The sequence below is a fragment of the Apteryx mantelli genome, chromosome 9 (assembly GCF_036417845.1).
Source record: "Apteryx mantelli isolate bAptMan1 chromosome 9, bAptMan1.hap1, whole genome shotgun sequence".
Lineage (NCBI taxonomy): Eukaryota > Metazoa > Chordata > Aves > Apterygiformes > Apterygidae > Apteryx > Apteryx mantelli.
The window spans coordinates 31,243,598-31,251,706 of record NC_089986.1 but is presented as its reverse complement, the minus strand read 5'-3'; positions in this window follow the sequence as shown (position 1 = coordinate 31,251,706).

The following is an 8,109-nucleotide window of genomic DNA, read 5'->3' as shown; positions in this document are numbered from 1 at the left end:
CGCTGGCGGCAGCAGGAGACGGGAAGCAGCTTCTCCAGGCTGGCACCAGCACGCCTCCCCGTCGTGGCGCCACCAGGCCCCTGGGCGGGAGGACGCTCCGGGGCCCTCCTACGCCAGCGCTGCACGGGCTCCTGCGCCAACAGCTTCTCGCGGGGAGACCTCGGAGAGCTCTGCCCATGAGTCGGCCAGCTCTGCCCCCGCAGCGCACACCCGGCCCCCGGCGCGGGGCCAAGCACGGCAGGAGCAGCGAAGGAGGCGCAGCAGCAGAAGGCGGCGCAGCAGGCGCCCGGAGCCTTCCCCTGCCCGAGAGAGCCACCGCAGCAGGTCGCCCAGGCGAGGCGTCGAGCAGGCCCCCTCGGGGACGACTGAGCGCCGTCAACAGGGACGACTCCAGCAGAGCTGGGATTCCTCCGGGGAAAGGCGCAGAGCACGGGGCCCATCCCGGTGGAGGTCCCGCAGCCGTCCCAGGCGCAGGCCCTGGTAGCACAGCATGCAAAAGGAGCAAGCCCAAAGCTCGGCCCTTGCCAGCGCACTCCAGGGCAGCGCAGCGCAGCGAGCCCCGGGAAAGAAAAGGACCTTGAGATGGTGGTGCTAGTGCTGCTGAGTAAAAAGGGTTTTCCTTATGCTTCAGAGGAATTGCCTGTGTTTCATCGTGTGCCCCTTGCCTCTTGTGCTGTCACTGGGCCCTGCTGGGAAGAGTCTGGCTCTGTCTTCCAAACCCCCAGCCCCCAGCACGTATTTATACACCTGGAGAAGATGCCCCTGAGCCTGCTCTTCTCCAGCCTGAACTGGCCCAGCTCCCTCAGCCACTCCTCAGGCGACCGAGGCTCCAGGCCCTTCCTCAGCTGTGTGGCCCTTGGCTGCACTCGCTGCCGTTCGACCCTGTCTCTCTTGTCCTGGGAGCCCAGAACTGCTTGCAGGACTCCCGTTGTGGTCTCCCCAGTGCTGTCAAGGCAGGTCCTGCTGGGGGGGGGGCTCCAGCACATCAGCCTCCTCCCAAGCTGGCCCTGGGTGCCTCCCCCTACCCCGGGCCCTGGGCTTTCTTGAGCAGGGAGTGGGCAGTGGCCCCGGGTGGTGAGAGCGTGGGGGGACAACTGTGGGGAGCTGCGATCCTGTGGAATGGGAAGTCCGTGGGGCTCATGACTGGAGCTGGACTGGGGACAATGCGACAGCTGGGCTTCCTGTGAGAGCTCTCCCCATAAGCCACCCACTTCTTCCCCCATAGCGCACACCCTGTCCCTGGCGCAGTGCAGCGCAGCGAGCCCCGGGAAAGAAAAGGATCTTGAGATGGTGGTGCCAGTGCCGCTGAGGGGCACTTCAATTCCGGTGCTGAGAATTTCATTATGCACATGCCTCAGACTCTGGTAGTCGCAATGAGGAAGAGCAATCCAGCTGGCACAGACATTTGCCCTTGCTGTGGTCAAACTGCATGGACAGCACCAGGCCCCCTGGTACCTTCCCCCAGGCCTTTGCCTGGCTGGTGAGTTTGCAAGGAGAGCGCCAAAAAGGACTGCCTGTGGACACATCCCTCTTGGAAGGCCGGGAGGAGAACTGGTGGCTAGCAAGGATCTGAAAGACTTTCTCCAAAGGAGAGCACACTTGGAGGAGCCATCCTTTCATAAAGCGATCCTCTCATCTGCCCTTGTGTGCAATCACAGAACCACTGGGGCGGGAAGGGACCTCTGGAGATGGCCTAGCGCAACCCAGCCTGCTCAAAGTAGGGTCACCTAGCAGTCTGCCCAGCACCGTGTCCAAGGAGCTTCTGAGTAGCTCCAAGCAGGGGGACTCCACCAACTCTCCGGGCAAGCTGTGGCACTATTTGATCACCCTCAGAATAAAAAGGTTTCTTCTGACCTTCACAGGGAATTGCCTGTATTGCAGTTTGTGCCCCTTGCCTCTTGCCCTGTCATTTTGCACCACGGAGAGGAATCTGGCTCCATCTTCTTTATTCCTGCCCGTCAGGTGTTTACACAGGAAGCAGATCCCTGCTGAGCCTCCAGCACGCTAAACAAGCCCAGCTCTCTCCGCCTCTCCTCACATTTCAGATGCTGCAGGCCCTTAAACATCTTCATGGCTCTTTGCTGCACTCGCTCCACTCCAGCCATGTCTCTCTGGCCTGGGGAGCCCAGCACGGGACACAGCCCTCCAGACAGGCCTCACCAGGACCCAGCAGAGGGCAAGGATCACTTCCCTCCACCTGCTGGCAATGCTCCTTCCAGTGCTGCCCAGCATGCCGTGCCCTTCCCTGCTGCCAGGGCACAGTGCTGGCTCACATTCGGCTTGGTGTCCACCAGGAGCCCCAGCTCCTCTGCAAAGCTGCTTTCCAGCCCGTTGGCCCCCAGCCTCTCCTGCTGTACGGGCTAATTCTTCCCCAGCGGTAGGATTTGGTATTTCCCTAAGCTCAGCTTCCGGAGGTTCCTGGCAGCCCATTTCTCCAGCCTGTCGCAGGCCCGCCCCATGGCGGCACAGCCAGCAGGTGCCTCAAGCCCTCCTCCCCGTTTGCTATCATCTGCAGACCTGCCGCAGATTGGTTCTCTGTCCCATCCTCCAGGTCATTAACGAAGGTGTTCGGCAGCAGTGGCCCCAGTATCCACCCCTGGGGTCCTCCACCAGCGGCTGGCCTCCAGCTGGCCTCTGCGCCACTGGTCACAAGCCTCTGCGCGCCACAGTTCAGCTGGGTTGCAGTCCAGCTCCCCGTCCTTCTCCCTAAGCCGGACTTCATCACGTCTCTAGGGGGATGTTATGGGAGACAGGCACCGAAAGGCAGACTAAAGTCAAGGCAAACAACACCCACTGCTCTCCCCTCGCCCACCAAGCCAGGCATCTCCTCACAGGAGGCTATGAGGATGGTCAGGTCTGATTTCCCCATCCTAAACCCATGCTGACCACTCCCAGACGCCTTCTGGTCCTTCATATGTTTGCAGCTGGTCTCCACGATGCCTTGCTCCATCGCCTTCGCAGTCATCGAGGTGAGCCTGACCGGTGAGTAGCGTTGTGGCGCAGCGAGGCCCGGCTGTTGCCTGGGGATGGGGAGCTGGGAGCTGAGGGCAATAACACCTGCCGGCAGGGCAGCGGCCTCGCCAGCCAGGCCCTGAGTAGCACCCGAGCGAGGCGAACAGGGCAAAGCCAGGGATCAGGCCAGGATCTACCCAGAGTGCAGAGGGATGAGGCTGGACTGAGGTCAAGCTGGGAAGTGAGTCTGCAGGTGCGGGCCAGGATCAGCGGGACCACAGCTGGGCATGGGCACGGCAGTGGCTGAGCTGGAGACCAGCCGTCCTCCCACACAGCTCAGGCAGGCACTGAAGGCCACGTACTGAGCTGAAATGGGCTCTGGGGCCCATGGGCAGTGTGTGGGGGAGGCCCCAGGTGAGGCCGCTGCAGGCCATGAAGGCCTAGGAGTGCACACAAGGCCCTGGCATGTCCTTCCCTGCACCCTCTTTCTTCCCTTCTTCACAATATGGGTGACATTTGCCTTATGCCAGTCCTCAGGAACCTCACCTGACCACCATGATCTGTCAAAGACAACCAGGAGTGACATCAACCAGCTGTCTCGGCAGTCGTGGGTGCTCCGCGTTACATCTCATTGTCCCATTGTCATTTTATAAAGCCTTCCTGTCATCTCCTCTTGCGTCTAATATATCCCAAGACTCTTCCCAAGTTACCTTTCTTTAAAAACAAACTCCAACCCCCCCCCACCCCAAACTCTTCAATGCTGAATGTGCCTTGTCAGGATGCAGGGACTGGGCATGGTGTTGCTCTTCTTTTTGGCAGGAAAACTTTTCTAGTTCGCAAACCGAAATCCGGATGTATTTTCCTCCACTTTTAGAGGGGAAGCATCCTCAGAGGAAGTAAAAGTTTGCCAGTGTGAAGGGCCTTTAACTACATGCCAGGCACTGCCCAAATTCCCAGCCAGGTGCTTCCCTCCTGAGGGCAGTGCTTTGGGCAGGGGGAGGAAAGCTCGACCAACTCTCCCAGCTTCGGGAACTGGCAGAGGTGAGGGCATAGACATTTGGGACAGGGATCAGTGCACAAATGTGGGCCCTCATTCAAGGATGGGGACATGGTGCAGGCCCCGAGCTCCTCCACTGTTAATTCTGGTGAAACCCACAGTTCAGATTAATATAGCTTAATATATCTGTCTATATATTCACATCTTAACCTAGATGATCTGAATCACACTCTTTCCTTCTTCCTTCACTGGCCATTGCTCTGTGTTGGACAATACAATAGCAACCCAGCAGTATGTAGTATGCACACCTTTTTAACTTCTGTACAACTCCTTATTCTTTGAGTGACATGTTTAATACAAAGCAACTGCATCGGAGAAACTCCACTGAGGTCACAAAGTAAAAATGTTTCCTTCTTTTCCTGCAGACTTAATTTCATTGCGAGTTTGATGGCCTTTTCTTACCAGATCAAATGCTATTTATTTGATAAGATTATTGCTGTGCTGCTAACGTATTTATTTTTGCATCAGAAATCCTGATAGCCCATCAACTTCAGCTATGCTTACAGTTGCAGCTGCGCTTGAAACTTTTGAGTGAATGACTCTGGGAAACTGCCAGTGAATCAGACTTACTCTGAAAGAAGATGAAGCCAGACTCTTCTCAGTGATATCCAGTGACAAGAGGCAACAGGCACAAACTTTCAGTTCTCCTAGGCTGTAGATGGGCTACTAGAAGATGCAGTGGGAACCATCCCAGAGCACCTAGGCTCCATGCTAGGCCCCTGCTGGGCTGCAGTGGTTTTGGCCTGAGCACAAATGAAATAAAAGCTATGGTCTCCAGAGAGCTGTCTAGCTGAAAGTGGATAAGTGTTCCCATTATTGTGTAATGGCACATAATGCATTTCTGGCTCATATTCTTTTGGCAGTGCAGAGTTAATTACAACCGAACTGTTAAACATTGCACTTGGATTTCATTTACTGCCTTATTAATGGCATCTGTTCTCCCAGCCAAATGTCTCAGCTGTTTGCTCTTGTTCAAGGAGACTAGAAAAACTCATTGCATAGGTGGCCTATGCCAGCTTACATGCTTTGGCTAGAAAGAGAGTTAAAGGACATGATCAAAGCACTGTGTTTTCATTTGGACCGTACTTGTTTGTTTAATGCATTGCCCCACCAACGCAATGTGGCGTGGGGGTGGGGACGGGGCACATGGGTTCAGTGACCAGCTCTGAAAGATGTGCCTGATAACTAGCAACACCTCTCTTCCCACCCGTCTCCTGGCACTGACCCATGATCTTTTACCATCCTCACAGCTAGTTAAGAAGGTACAATCTTCTCCAGCAAAAGTCATTTGGGATGATTGGGGCTTGGTGCTGCAGGAGCCCCAGCTCGCTCGGAGCCAGGGCTGCCTGACATACCTGCTGCTTCCTCTGAGTGAGGGCTGAAAAAAACAGAGGCATGTCCAGCTGCGGCAGTATCCAGTGCCTTGGCTTCCTTCCTGGCCTGGCTTTGCTGCTTAGCACAGTTACTAAAGAAGCTGAATGCTGGTTTTGTTAAGCAAATTTTGTGGCAATTACAAGTTAAGTGGCTGTAAATCCAGTTGAGAAGTCACTCCATTTAGGGCATGGAGCATAACAGGAGGAGGAGAGCATCTGAAATGGGGAGGCAGGAATCATCAGCCGTGAAGTCTTTAGTGCCGGTAGTGAACAGTGAGACTCATTCCCCGGAGTCAGGGAGCTGCTGGTCCTTTCAGGCAGCACCCATGCGCAGGCAGGCCCTGCTGTTCCCTGAGCAGCCCCTGCTTGCTGAAATCTGCCAAGAACGGCTCACACACGATTTTCTCCCCCCTGCGTTAGAGTGACAGCAATGAGAGACTGTGCGCTTTGAGACTGGGGGTGGAAATCGCCGCTGCAGGCAGCGAGGAGCGTGACTCAGCCAGTCTAGCAAACTCAGGCTTGCCTTCACGCTGCAGCTTCTCAGCAAGGCCCGGGGACTGCTTCTGCAGTCTGATTAGCTGGGAAGCTGCCAGTCACTGTGCCATCCCCTCCTCTCTGCAGTCAGCTCGCAGGCAGCTCAGCCCTCTTCGCTCGTCACCTGCATCTCAAGTGATAAAATGACCTGCTGGAGGGGGATGAAAAGCTGACTTCCCCGTGACGGGCACAGAGCAGAGGAGCAGGCGATGCAGAAGGAGGACACTGCGGGGAAGGTATGGGTTGTCATGTCCGTGGCTGGGCTGGGGGACGGCAGCAAGGGCGAATGCGGTTCATAGCCAATTTTCAGCACCTGCAGACAGGATTTTGCATCTCTGTCTCCATGGGTGCTGTGACCTCCCTGCTGGAGCTGAGAGGTGACCTGATGCCTGGAGCCGGGGTGAGGCGATCTGTGCTGCCTGCAGTGATGCAGGCTGTCAGGCACTTTGGGGTGCAGCCCTCTTCCCGGGGTGCTTGCCGAGCAGACTGGGGGGTGCAGCACGTGCGATGGGAGAGGCTTTGCCTGTGGCCATGGATCTCCTTATGAACAGGTATTCTGGGAATTTTTTCAGCATAGCTGTGTCCAACCCTAGGGTGCCCATGGAGGACCCAGTGGGAGAGTCCTTCCTGCATGTGCTTATGAACTGCTTGTGAGCATGCCATAAATCCCCACCAGCCCACCTTATGGGGCCAGGAGAGTTAGAAATAAGAATTAGGGGTGTATTTGATTTTATTTAGGCAGCTTTTTCTCAGGCAATTAGATCTGCTTTCAGTAATGTTGATGCAGAAGGCCAGTGAGACTGACAAAAAGCCCTTTCCTCCCTGCTCCTTGGCTGTGGCAGTGCTGAGCCTTAGGGAAAGTCTCCTCACCCACCAGGAGGTCGAGACAGGAATGAAATACAGTATTAGCCGTGATCTTGCTCTGCCGCCCCTGTCTTACAACAGGAAGTCCTCACTGTTCCTCCCAACCTTTATAATTTTGGGTGTGATGCAGAGTGTGGTTTGCAGAAAGTCAGAGTCTTCATTAAACACAGGCCCGCTGACCCCACAGATTCACCACTGCATTACCTGAAGGCTTTGCTTCCTTCATTACCTAATCACAACTCCCCTGAGAGGTACTGGGCACAGTTTCTTTCTTTTCTTTTCTTTAAGATGGAGCTTTTCCACCCTTGCTCAAAAGCCATAGCTGGGGCTTGCTCAACTGAGGACTCAGCAGTTCAGGAGCTCAGAAATGCAGGCTGTGAGTGTTTGGGAGGGCTCAGGAGCTGATTTGTGGCTGTAGCAACAAGAGGTTTGTGGCCTGGTTTTCTGAGGAGGCAAGGCACATGTGATGACAGGCCATAACTTTTAAATCTATTCACCAGTTCAGCCAAATGCCACATAAGGCGGAGCGTAGGGGTTTTGTCATGCCCTGTCTGCAATAGGCTGGGCACAGTGACTGGGAATGTCCCGTCCAGACCTAACTGGAGTTGACTCTCCCAACCCTTCCTGCTTCATTCACCATGCCCTTTCAAATGCGTGAAGTAGACTTACCATGCTGTAGCCTCACTTACCCCTCAGCACACAGCACATCGTGTGGCGGCATGTGCAAGAAAGGGTCATTACAGACAGTGCTATAATGCCTGCTGGGCACACCAGCAGCTGTGATGCTGCTGTTTCATAACCCTCACTATGCACCATGCCTGTGTGCACTCTGGTTTTAGCTCTGGGTTCCTGGATGACCTCTGCAGAGGACATGAGACCCCCATATGGAGGAATTCAGTCAGCACATCAATACAGAGAGAGGGCACCATTTTCCATGCAGAGCCATGCTTGCTCACATGAGAGACCTGCTTTCTGCTCTCTCTGCTGCCAGAAATAATGCAGCTGTCTGAAACGGAGAGCAAGCAAGGAAAGCTGCAGGCTGATCAACCACCAGGCAGCAGAGCTGGCAGGCTTGGGAGCTCTGCACTAGTGGGCAGGATGCAGCAGGCTTGAGGGGCAGAGACTGACAGGCTGATGATGGGACAACATCCCTTCCATGGGCTGGGAGCCTGGGCTGTTAAAGAATGCCCTGTTCACCTGCACAGTGCCATGCTGAGTGAAGCAAGTGTCCCCCAGGATCATAATCAGAAGTTCCTGAAGGTCCAGTTCAGTTCTAAATCACTGTCATCTGCTGTTATTTTCCCAAATGTCGCTTAGAAAGTCCTTGCT